This window comes from Pseudophryne corroboree, chromosome 9, assembly GCF_028390025.1.
Source record: "Pseudophryne corroboree isolate aPseCor3 chromosome 9, aPseCor3.hap2, whole genome shotgun sequence".
NCBI lineage: Eukaryota > Metazoa > Chordata > Amphibia > Anura > Myobatrachidae > Pseudophryne > Pseudophryne corroboree.
The window spans coordinates 62,403,637-62,417,561 of NC_086452.1; positions in this window are offsets into that span (position 1 = coordinate 62,403,637).

Here is a 13,925-nt window from a genome sequence, read left to right on the forward strand (position 1 = left end):
TTCTGGTAACCATGATAGTAACAGACAGCTACCCCTATGCTGGTAACCATGATATTAACAGACAGCCACCCCTATGCTGGTAACCATGATAGTAACAGATAGCCACCCCTATGCCCACCCCTATGCTGGTAACCATGATAGTAACAGACAGCCACCCCTATGCTGGTAACCATGATAGTAACAGACAGCCACCCCTATGCTGCTAACCATGATAGTAACAGACAGCCACCCCTATGCTGGTAACCATGATAGTAACAGACAGCCACCCCTATGCTGGTAACCATGATAGTAACAGACAGCCACCCCTATACTGGTACCCCTGATAGTAACAGACAGCCACCCCTATGCTGGTAACCATGATAGTAACAGACAGCCACCCCTATGCTGGTAACCATGATAGTAACAGATAGCCACCCCTATACTGGTAACCATGATAGTAACAGACAGCCACCCCTATTCTGGTAACCATGATAGTAACAGACAGCTACCCCTATGCTGGTAACCATGATAGTAACAGACAGCCACCCCTATGCTGGTAACCATGATAGTAACAGATAGCCACCCCTATGCTGGTAACCATGATAGTAACAGACAGGCACCCCTATACTGGTAGCCATGATAGTAACAGACAGCCACCCCTATACTGGTAACCATGATAGTAACAGATAGCCACCCCTATACTGATAACCATGATAGTAACAGACAGCCACCCCTATGCTGGTAACCATGATAGTAACAGACAGCCACCCCTATGCTGGTAACCATGATAGTAACAGACAGCCACCCCTTTGCTGGTAACCATGATAGTAACAGATAGCCACCCCTATACTGGTAACCATGATAGTAACAGACAGCCACCCCTATACTGGTAACCATGATAGTAACAGACAGCCACCCCTATGCTGGTAACCATGATAGTAACAGACAGCCACCCCTATGCTGGTAACCATGATAGTAACAGACAGCCACCCCTATGCTGCTAACCATGATAGTAACAGACAGCCACCCCTATGCTGGTAACCATGATAGTAACAGACAGCCACCCCCATGCTGGTAACCATGATAGTAACAGACAGCCACCCCTATGCTGGTAACCATGATAGTAACAGACAGCCACCCCCATGCTGGTAACCATGATAGTAACAGACAGCCACCCCTATGCTGGTAACCATGATAGTAACAGACAGCCACCCCTATGCTGGTAACCATGATAGTAACAGACAGCCACCCCTATGCTGGTAACCATGATAGTAACAGACAGCCACCCCTATGCTGCTAACCATGATAGTAACAGACAGGCACCCCTATACTGGTAGCCATGATAGTAACAGACAGCCACCCCTATACTGGTAACCATGATAGTAACAGACAGCCACCCCTATACTGATAACCATGATAGTAACAGACAGCCACCCCTATGCTGGTAACCATGATAGTAACAGACAGCCACCCCTATGCTGGTAACCATGATAGTAACAGACAGCCACCCCTATGCTGGTAACCATGATAGTAACAGATAGCCACCCCTATACTGGTAACCATGATAGTAACAGACAGCCACCCCTATACTGGTAACCATGATAGTAACAGACAGCCACCCCTATGCTGGTAACCATGATAGTAACAGACAGCCACCCCTATGCTGGTAACCATGATAGTAACAGACAGCCACCCCTATGCTGCTAACCATGATAGTAACAGACAGCCACCCCTATGCTGGTAACCATGATAGTAACAGACAGGCACCCCTATACTGGTAGCCATGATAGTAACAGACAGCCACCCCTATACTGGTAACCATGATAGTAACAGACAGCCACCCCTATACTGATAACCATGATAGTAACAGACAGCCACCCCTATGCTGGTAACCATGATAGTAACAGACAGCCACCCCTATGCTGGTAACCATGATAGTAACAGACAGCCACCCCTATGCTGGTAACCATGATAGTAACAGACAGCCACCCCTATGCTGCTAACCATGATAGTAACAGACAGGCACCCCTATACTGGTAGCCATGATAGTAACAGACAGCCACCCCTATACTGGTAACCATGATAGTAACAGACAGCCACCCCTATACTGATAACCATGATAGTAACAGACAGCCACCCCTATGCTGGTAACCATGATAGTAACAGACAGCCACCCCTATGCTGGTAACCATGATAGTAACAGACAGCCACCCCTATGCTGGTAACCATGATAGTAACAGATAGCCACCCCTATACTGGTAACCATGATAGTAACAGACAGCCACCCCTATACTGGTAACCATGATAGTAACAGACAGCCACCCCTATGCTGGTAACCATGATAGTAACAGACAGCCACCCCTATGCTGGTAACCATGATAGTAACAGACAGCCACCCCTATGCTGCTAACCATGATAGTAACAGACAGCCACCCCTATGCTGGTAACCATGATAGTAACAGACAGGCACCCCTATACTGGTAGCCATGATAGTAACAGACAGCCACCCCTATACTGGTAACCATGATAGTAACAGACAGCCACCCCTATACTGATAACCATGATAGTAACAGACAGCCACCCCTATGCTGGTAACCATGATAGTAACAGACAGCCACCCCTATGCTGGTAACCATGATAGTAACAGACAGCCACCCCTATGCTGGTAACCATGATAGTAACAGATAGCCACCCCTATACTGGTAACCATGATAGTAACAGACAGCCACCCCTATACTGGTAACCATGATAGTAACAGACAGCCACCCCTATGCTGGTAACCATGATAGTAACAGACAGCCACCCCTATGCTGGTAACCATGATAGTAACAGACAGCCACCCCTATGCTGCTAACCATGATAGTAACAGACAGCCACCCCTATGCTGGTAACCATGATAGTAACAGACAGCCACCCCTATGCTGGTAACCATGATAGTAACAGACAGCCACCCCTATGCTGCTAACCATGATAGTAACAGACAGCCACCCCTATGCTGGTAACCATGATAGTAACAGACAGCCACCCCCATGCTGGTAACCATGATAGTAACAGACAGCCACCCCTATGCTGGTAACCATGATAGTAACAGACAGCCACCCCTATGCTGGTAACCATGATAGTAACAGACAGCCACCCCTATGCTGGTAACCATGATAGTAACAGACAGCCACCCCTATACTGGTACCCCTGATAGTAACAGACAGCCACCCCTATGCTGGTAACCATGATAGTAACAGACAGCCACCCCTATGCTGGTAACCATGATAGTAACAGATAGCCACCCCTATACTGGTAACCATGATAGTAACAGACAGCCACCCCTATACTGGTAACCATGATAGTAACAGACAGCCACCCCTATGCTGGTAACCATGATAGTAACAGACAGCCACCCCTATGCTGGTAACCATGATAGTAACAGACAGCCACCCCTATGCTGGTAACCATGATAGTAACAGACAGCCACCCCTATGCTGGTAACCATGATAGTAACAGATAGCCACCCCTATACTGGTAACCATGATAGTAACAGACAGCCACCCCTATGCTGGTAACCATGATAGTAACAGACAGCCACCCCTATGCTGGTAACCATGATAGTAACAGACAGCCACCCCTATGCTGGTAACCATGATAGTAACAGACAGCCACCCCTATACTGGTACCCCTGATAGTAACAGACAGCCACCCCTATGCTGGTAACCATGATAGTAACAGACAGCCACCCCTATGCTGGTAACCATGATAGTAACAGATAGCCACCCCTATACTGGTAACCATGATAGTAACAGACAGCCACCCCTATACTGGTAACCATGATAGTAACAGACAGCCACCCCTATGCTGGTAACCATGATAGTAACAGACAGCCACCCCTATGCTGGTAACCATGATAGTAACAGACAGCCACCCCTATGCTGCTAACCATGATAGTAACAGACAGCCACCCCTATGCTGGTAACCATGATAGTAACAGACAGCCACCCCCATGCTGGTAACCATGATAGTAACAGACAGCCACCCCTATGCTGGTAACCATGATAGTAACAGACAGCCACCCCCATGCTGGTAACCATGATAGTAACAGACAGCCACCCCTATGCTGGTAACCATGATAGTAACAGACAGCCACCCCTATGCTGGTAACCATGATAGTAACAGACAGCCACCCCTATGCTGGTAACCATGATAGTAACAGACAGCCACCCCTATGCTGCTAACCATGATAGTAACAGACAGGCACCCCTATACTGGTAGCCATGATAGTAACAGACAGCCACCCCTATACTGGTAACCATGATAGTAACAGACAGCCACCCCTATACTGATAACCATGATAGTAACAGACAGCCACCCCTATGCTGGTAACCATGATAGTAACAGACAGCCACCCCTATGCTGGTAACCATGATAGTAACAGACAGCCACCCCTATGCTGGTAACCATGATAGTAACAGATAGCCACCCCTATACTGGTAACCATGATAGTAACAGACAGCCACCCCTATACTGGTAACCATGATAGTAACAGACAGCCACCCCTATGCTGGTAACCATGATAGTAACAGACAGCCACCCCTATGCTGGTAACCATGATAGTAACAGACAGCCACCCCTATGCTGCTAACCATGATAGTAACAGACAGCCACCCCTATGCTGGTAACCATGATAGTAACAGACAGGCACCCCTATACTGGTAGCCATGATAGTAACAGACAGCCACCCCTATACTGGTAACCATGATAGTAACAGACAGCCACCCCTATACTGATAACCATGATAGTAACAGACAGCCACCCCTATGCTGGTAACCATGATAGTAACAGACAGCCACCCCTATGCTGGTAACCATGATAGTAACAGACAGCCACCCCTATGCTGGTAACCATGATAGTAACAGATAGCCACCCCTATACTGGTAACCATGATAGTAACAGACAGCCACCCCTATACTGGTAACCATGATAGTAACAGACAGCCACCCCTATGCTGGTAACCATGATAGTAACAGACAGCCACCCCTATGCTGGTAACCATGATAGTAACAGACAGCCACCCCTATGCTGCTAACCATGATAGTAACAGACAGCCACCCCTATGCTGGTAACCATGATAGTAACAGACAGCCACCCCTATGCTGGTAACCATGATAGTAACAGACAGCCACCCCTATGCTGCTAACCATGATAGTAACAGACAGCCACCCCTATGCTGGTAACCATGATAGTAACAGACAGCCACCCCCATGCTGGTAACCATGATAGTAACAGACAGCCACCCCTATGCTGGTAACCATGATAGTAACAGACAGCCACCCCTATGCTGGTAACCATGATAGTAACAGACAGCCACCCCTATGCTGGTAACCATGATAGTAACAGACAGCCACCCCTATACTGGTACCCCTGATAGTAACAGACAGCCACCCCTATGCTGGTAACCATGATAGTAACAGACAGCCACCCCTATGCTGGTAACCATGATAGTAACAGATAGCCACCCCTATACTGGTAACCATGATAGTAACAGACAGCCACCCCTATACTGGTAACCATGATAGTAACAGACAGCCACCCCTATGCTGGTAACCATGATAGTAACAGACAGCCACCCCTATGCTGGTAACCATGATAGTAACAGACAGCCACCCCTATGCTGCTAACCATGATAGTAACAGACAGCCACCCCTATGCTGGTAACCATGATAGTAACAGACAGCCACCCCTATGCTGGTAACCATGATAGTAACAGACAGCCACCCCTATGCTGCTAACCATGATAGTAACAGACAGCCACCCCTATGCTGGTAACCATGATAGTAACAGACAGCCACCCCCATGCTGGTAACCATGATAGTAACAGACAGCCACCCCTATGCTGGTAACCATGATAGTAACAGACAGCCACCCCTATGCTGGTAACCATGATAGTAACAGACAGCCACCCCTATGCTGGTAACCATGATAGTAACAGACAGCCACCCCTATACTGGTACCCCTGATAGTAACAGACAGCCACCCCTATGCTGGTAACCATGATAGTAACAGACAGCCACCCCTATGCTGGTAACCATGATAGTAACAGATAGCCACCCCTATACTGGTAACCATGATAGTAACAGACAGCCACCCCTATTCTGGTAACCATGATAGTAACAGACAGCTACCCCTATGCTGGTAACCATGATAGTAACAGACAGCCACCCCTATGCTGGTAACCATGATAGTAACAGATAGCCACCCCTATGCCCACCCCTATGCTGGTAACCATGATAGTAACAGACAGCCACCCCTATGCTGGTAACCATGATAGTAACAGACAGCCACCCCTATGCTGCTAACCATGATAGTAACAGACAGCCACCCCTATGCTGGTAACCATGATAGTAACAGACAGCCACCCCTATGCTGGTAACCATGATAGTAACAGACAGCCACCCCTATACTGGTACCCCTGATAGTAACAGACAGCCACCCCTATGCTGGTAACCATGATAGTAACAGACAGCCACCCCTATGCTGGTAACCATGATAGTAACAGATAGCCACCCCTATACTGGTAACCATGATAGTAACAGACAGCCACCCCTATTCTGGTAACCATGATAGTAACAGACAGCTACCCCTATGCTGGTAACCATGATAGTAACAGACAGCCACCCCTATGCTGGTAACCATGATAGTAACAGATAGCCACCCCTATGCTGGTAACCATGATAGTAACAGACAGGCACCCCTATACTGGTAGCCATGATAGTAACAGACAGCCACCCCTATACTGGTAACCATGATAGTAACAGATAGCCACCCCTATACTGATAACCATGATAGTAACAGACAGCCACCCCTATGCTGGTAACCATGATAGTAACAGACAGCCACCCCTATGCTGGTAACCATGATAGTAACAGACAGCCACCCCTTTGCTGGTAACCATGATAGTAACAGATAGCCACCCCTATACTGGTAACCATGATAGTAACAGACAGCCACCCCTATACTGGTAACCATGATAGTAACAGACAGCCACCCCTATGCTGGTAACCATGATAGTAACAGACAGCCACCCCTATGCTGGTAACCATGATAGTAACAGACAGCCACCCCTATGCTGCTAACCATGATAGTAACAGACAGCCACCCCTATGCTGGTAACCATGATAGTAACAGACAGCCACCCCCATGCTGGTAACCATGATAGTAACAGACAGCCACCCCTATGCTGGTAACCATGATAGTAACAGACAGCCACCCCCATGCTGGTAACCATGATAGTAACAGACAGCCACCCCTATGCTGGTAACCATGATAGTAACAGACAGCCACCCCTATGCTGGTAACCATGATAGTAACAGACAGCCACCCCTATGCTGGTAACCATGATAGTAACAGACAGCCACCCCTATGCTGCTAACCATGATAGTAACAGACAGCCACCCCTATGCTGGTAACCATGATAGTAACAGACAGCCACCCCTATGCTGGTAACCATGATAGTAACAGACAGCCACCCCTATACTGGTACCCCTGATAGTAACAGATAGCCACCCCTATGCTGGTAACCATGATAGTAACAGACAGCCACCCCCATGCTGGTAACCATGATAGTAACAGACAGCCACCCCTATGCTGGTAACCATGATAGTAACAGACAGCCACCCCCATGCTGGTAACCATGATAGTAACAGACAGCCACCCCTATGCTGGTAACCATGATAGTAACAGACAGCCACCCCTATGCTGGTAACCATGATAGTAACAGACAGCCACCCCTATGCTGGTAACCATGATAGTAACAGACAGCCACCCCTATGCTGCTAACCATGATAGTAACAGACAGCCACCCCTATGCTGGTAACCATGATAGTAACAGACAGCCACCCCTATGCTGGTAACCATGATAGTAACAGACAGCCACCCCTATACTGGTACCCCTGATAGTAACAGACAGCCACCCCTATGCTGGTAACCATGATAGTAACAGACAGCCACCCCTATGCTGGTAACCATGATAGTAACAGATAGCCACCCCTATACTGGTAACCATGATAGTAACAGACAGCCACCCCTATTCTGGTAACCATGATAGTAACAGACAGCTACCCCTATGCTGGTAACCATGATAGTAACAGACAGCCACCCCTATGCTGGTAACCATGATAGTAACAGATAGCCACCCCTATGCTGGTAACCATGATAGTAACAGACAGGCACCCCTATACTGGTAGCCATGATAGTAACAGACAGCCACCCCTATACTGGTAACCATGATAGTAACAGACAGCCACCCCTATACTGATAACCATGATAGTAACAGACAGCCACCCCTATGCTGGTAACCATGATAGTAACAGACAGCCACCCCTATGCTGGTAACCATGATAGTAACAGACAGCCACCCCTATGCTGGTAACCATGATAGTAACAGATAGCCACCCCTATACTGGTAACCATGATAGTAACAGACAGCCACCCCTATACTGGTAACCATGATAGTAACAGACAGCCACCCCTATGCTGGTAACCATGATAGTAACAGACAGCCACCCCTATGCTGGTAACCATGATAGTAACAGACAGCCACCCCTATGCTGCTAACCATGATAGTAACAGACAGCCACCCCTATGCTGGTAACCATGATAGTAACAGACAGCCACCCCCATGCTGGTAACCATGATAGTAACAGACAGCCACCCCTATGCTGGTAACCATGATAGTAACAGACAGCCACCCCTATGCTGGTAACCATGATAGTAACAGACAGCCACCCCTATGCTGCTAACCATGATAGTAACAGACAGCCACCCCTATGCTGGTAACCATGATAGTAACAGACAGCCACCCCTATGCTGGTAACCATGATAGTAACAGACAGCCACCCCTATACTGGTACCCCTGATAGTAACAGACAGCCACCCCTATGCTGGTAACCATGATAGTAACAGACAGCCACCCCTATGCTGGTAACCATGATAGTAACAGACAGCCACCCCTATGCTGGTAACCATGATAGTAACAGACAGCCACCCCTATACTGGTAACCATGATAGTAACAGACAGCCACCCCTATGCTGGTAACCATGATAGTAACAGACAGCCACCCCTATGCTGGTAACCATGATAGTAACAGACAGCCACCCCTATACTGGTAACCATGATAGTAACAGACAGCCACCCCTATGCTGGTAACCATGATAGTAACAGACAGCCACCCCTATGCTGGTAACCATGATAGTAACAGACAGCCACCCCTATGCTGCTAACCATGATAGTAACAGACAGCCACCCCTATGCTGGTAACCATGATAGTAACAGACAGCCACCCCTATGCTGGTAACCATGATAGTAACAGACAGCCACCCCTATACTGGTACCCCTGATAGTAACAGACAGCCACCCCTATGCTGGTAACCATGATAGTAACAGACAGCCACCCCTATGCTGGTAACCATGATAGTAACAGATAGCCACCCCTATACTGGTAACCATGATAGTAACAGACAGCCACCCCTATTCTGGTAACCATGATAGTAACAGACAGCTACCCCTATGCTGGTAACCATGATAGTAACAGACAGCCACCCCTATGCTGGTAACCATGATAGTAACAGATAGCCACCCCTATGCTGGTAACCATGATAGTAACAGACAGGCACCCCTATACTGGTAGCCATGATAGTAACAGACAGCCACCCCTATACTGGTAACCATGATAGTAACAGACAGCCACCCCTATACTGATAACCATGATAGTAACAGACAGCCACCCCTATGCTGGTAACCATGATAGTAACAGACAGCCACCCCTATGCTGGTAACCATGATAGTAACAGACAGCCACCCCTATGCTGGTAACCATGATAGTAACAGATAGCCACCCCTATACTGGTAACCATGATAGTAACAGACAGCCACCCCTATACTGGTAACCATGATAGTAACAGACAGCCACCCCTATGCTGGTAACCATGATAGTAACAGACAGCCACCCCTATGCTGGTAACCATGATAGTAACAGACAGCCACCCCTATGCTGCTAACCATGATAGTAACAGACAGCCACCCCTATGCTGGTAACCATGATAGTAACAGACAGCCACCCCCATGCTGGTAACCATGATAGTAACAGACAGCCACCCCTATGCTGGTAACCATGATAGTAACAGACAGCCACCCCTATGCTGGTAACCATGATAGTAACAGACAGCCACCCCTATGCTGCTAACCATGATAGTAACAGACAGCCACCCCTATGCTGGTAACCATGATAGTAACAGACAGCCACCCCTATGCTGGTAACCATGATAGTAACAGACAGCCACCCCTATACTGGTACCCCTGATAGTAACAGACAGCCACCCCTATGCTGGTAACCATGATAGTAACAGACAGCCACCCCTATGCTGGTAACCATGATAGTAACAGACAGCCACCCCTATGCTGGTAACCATGATAGTAACAGACAGCCACCCCTATACTGGTAACCATGATAGTAACAGACAGCCACCCCTATGCTGGTAACCATGATAGTAACAGACAGCCACCCCTATGCTGGTAACCATGATAGTAACAGACAGCCACCCCTATACTGGTAACCATGATAGTAACAGACAGCCACCCCTATGCTGGTAACCATGATAGTAACAGACAGCCACCCCTATGCTGGTAACCATGATAGTAACAGACAGCCACCCCCATGCTGGTAACCATGATAGTAACAGACAGCCACCCCTATGCTGGTAACCATGATAGTAACAGACAGCCACCCCTATGCTGGTAACCATGATAGTAACAGACAGCCCCCCCTATGCTGGTAACCATGATAGTAACAGACAGCCACCCCTATGCTGGTAACCATGATAGTAACAGACAGCCACCCCTATGCTGGTAACCATGATAGTAACAGACAGCCACCCCTATGCTGGTAACCATGATAGTAACAGACAGCCACCCCTATGCTGGTAACCATGATAGTAACAGACAGCCACCCCTATGCTGGTAACCATGATAGTAACAGACAGCCACCCCTATGCTGGTAACCATGATAGTAACAGACAGCCACCCCTGTGCTGGTAACTAACTAGTGATGTGCACCGGAAATTTTTTCGGGGTTTTGTGTTTTGGTTTTGGATTCTGTTCCGCGGGCGTGTTTTGGATTCGGACGCGTTTTGGCAAAACCTGCCTGAAAATTTTTTGTCGGATTCGGGTGTGTTTTGGATTTGGGCGTTTTTTTACAAAAAAAACTCAAAAACAGCTTAAATCATAGAATTTGGGGTCATTTTGATCCCATAGTATTATACACCTCAATAACCATAATGTCCACTCATTTCCAGTCTATTCTGAACACCTCACACTTCACAATATTATTTTTAGTCCTAACATTTGCACCGAGGTCACTGGATGACTAAGCTAAGCGACCCAAGTGGCCGACACAAACACTTGGACCATGTAGGAGTGGCACTGCAGTGTCAGACAGGATGGCAGATTTAAAAAATAGTCCCCAAACAGCACATGATGCAAAGAAAAAAAGAGGTGCAATGAGGTCGCTGGATGGCTAAGCTAAGCGACCCAAGTGGCCGACACAAACACCTGGCCCATCTAGGAGTGGCACTGCAGTGTCAGACAGGATGGCACTTCAAAAAATAGTCCTCAAACAGCACATGATGCAAATAAAAAAAGAGGTGCACCAAGGTCGCTGGATGACTAAGCTAAGCGACCCAAGTGGCCGACACAAACACCTGGCCCATCTAGGAGTGGCACTGCAGTGTCAGACAGGATGGCAGATTTGAAAAATAGTCCCCAAACAGCACATGATGCAAAGAAAAAAAGAGGTGCAATGAGGTAGCTGTGTGACTAAGCTAAGCGACCCAAGTGGCCGGCCAAACACCTGGCCCATCTAGGAGTGGCACTGCAGTGTCAGACAGGATGGCAGATTTAAAAAATAGTCCCCAAACAGCACATGATGTAAAGAAAACAGAGGTGCAATGAGGTAGCTGTGTGACTAAGCCATACTTGCCTACCTGACCCTCTCCATGAGCGAGAAAATGCTCTGTTCCTGGACTTTCCTGGTAATGTATAATTGCCATCACCTGTGGTGAAACACCTTTCTTATCAATTAACTAGCTCACCACAGGTGATGGCAATCATACATTACCAGGAAAGTCCAGGAACAGAGCATTTTCTCCCTCATGGAGAGGGTCAGGTAGGCAAGTATGGACTAAGCTAAGCGACCCAAGTGGCCGACACAAACACCTGGCCCATCTAGGAGTGGCACTGCAGTGTCAGACAGGATGGTACTTTAAAAAAATTAGCCCCAAACATCACATGATGCAAAGATAAATAAAAAAAAAAGAGGTGCAAGATGGAATTGTGCTTGGGAAATATGTTGTATAAACAGGACATGCACACTTTAACAAACCCATCATTTAAGCGACAGGGTCTGCCACATGACTGTGGCTGAAATGACTGGTTGGTTTGGGCCCCCACCAAAAAAGAAGCAATCAATCTCTCCTTGCACAAACTGGCTCTACAGAGGCAAGATGTCCACCTCCTCCTCATCGTCCGATTCCTCACCCCTTTCACTGTGTACATCCCCCTCCTCACAGATTATTAATTTGTCCCCACTGGAATCCATCATCTCAGGTCCCTGTGTACTTTCTGGAGGCAATTGCTGGTGAATGTCTCCACGGAGGAATTGATTATAATTCATTTTGATGAACCTCATCTCCACATTTTCTGGAAGTAACCTCGTACGCCGATTGCTGACAAGGTGAGCGGCTGCACTAAACACTCTTTCGGAGTACACACTGGAGGAGGGGCAACTTAGGTAAAATACAGCCAGTTTGTGCAAGGGCCTCCAAATTGCCTCTTTTTCCTGCCAGTATACGTACGGACTGTCTGACATGCCTACTTGGATGCGGACACTCAAATAATCCTCCACCATTCTTTCAATGGTGACAGAATCATATGCAGTGACAGTAGACGACATGTCAGTAATCGTTGGCAGGTCTTTCAGTCCGGACCAGATGTCAGCACTCGCTCCAGACTGCCCTGCATCACCGCCAGCGGGTGGGCTCGGAATTATTAGCCTTTTCCTCGCAGCCCCCGTTGCAGGAGAATGTGAAGGAGGAGCTGTTGACGGGTCACGTTCCGCTTGACTTGACAATTTTCTCACCAGCAGGTCTTTGAACCTCTGCAGACTTGTGTCTGCCGGAAAGAGAGATCCAACGTAGGCTTTAAACCTAGGATCGAGCACGGTGGCCAAAATGTAGTGCTCTGATTTCAACAGATTGACCACCAGTGAATCCTGGTTAAGCAAATTAAGGGCTCCATCCACAAGTCCCACATGCCTAGCGGAATCGCTCCATTTTAGCTCCTCCTTCAATCGCTCCAGCTTCTTCTGCAAAAGCCTGATAAGTGGAATGACCTGACTCAGGCTGGCAGTGTCTGAACTGACTTCACGTGTGGCAAGTTCAAAGGGTTGCAAAACCTTGCACAACGTTGAAATCATTCTCCACTGCGCTTGAGTCAGGTGCATTCCCCCTCCTTTGCCTATATCGTAGGTAGCTGTATAGGCTTGAATGGCCTTTTGCTGCTCCTCCATCCTCTCAAGCATATAGAGGGTTGAATTCCACCTCGTTACCACCTCTTGCTTCAGATGATGGAAGGGCAGGTTCAGGAGTGTTTGCTGGTGCTCCAGTCTTCGGCACGCGGTGGCTGAATGCCGAAAGTGGCCCGCAATTCTTTGGGCCACCGACAGCATCTCTTGCATGCCCCTGTCGTTTTAAAAAAAATTCTGCACCACCAAATTCAATGTTTGGTCAAAACATGGGACGTGCTGGAATTTGCCCACATGTAATGCACGCACAATATTGGTGGCATTGCCCGATGTCACAAATCCCCAGGAGAGTCCAATTGGGGTAAGCCATTCTGCGATGATGTT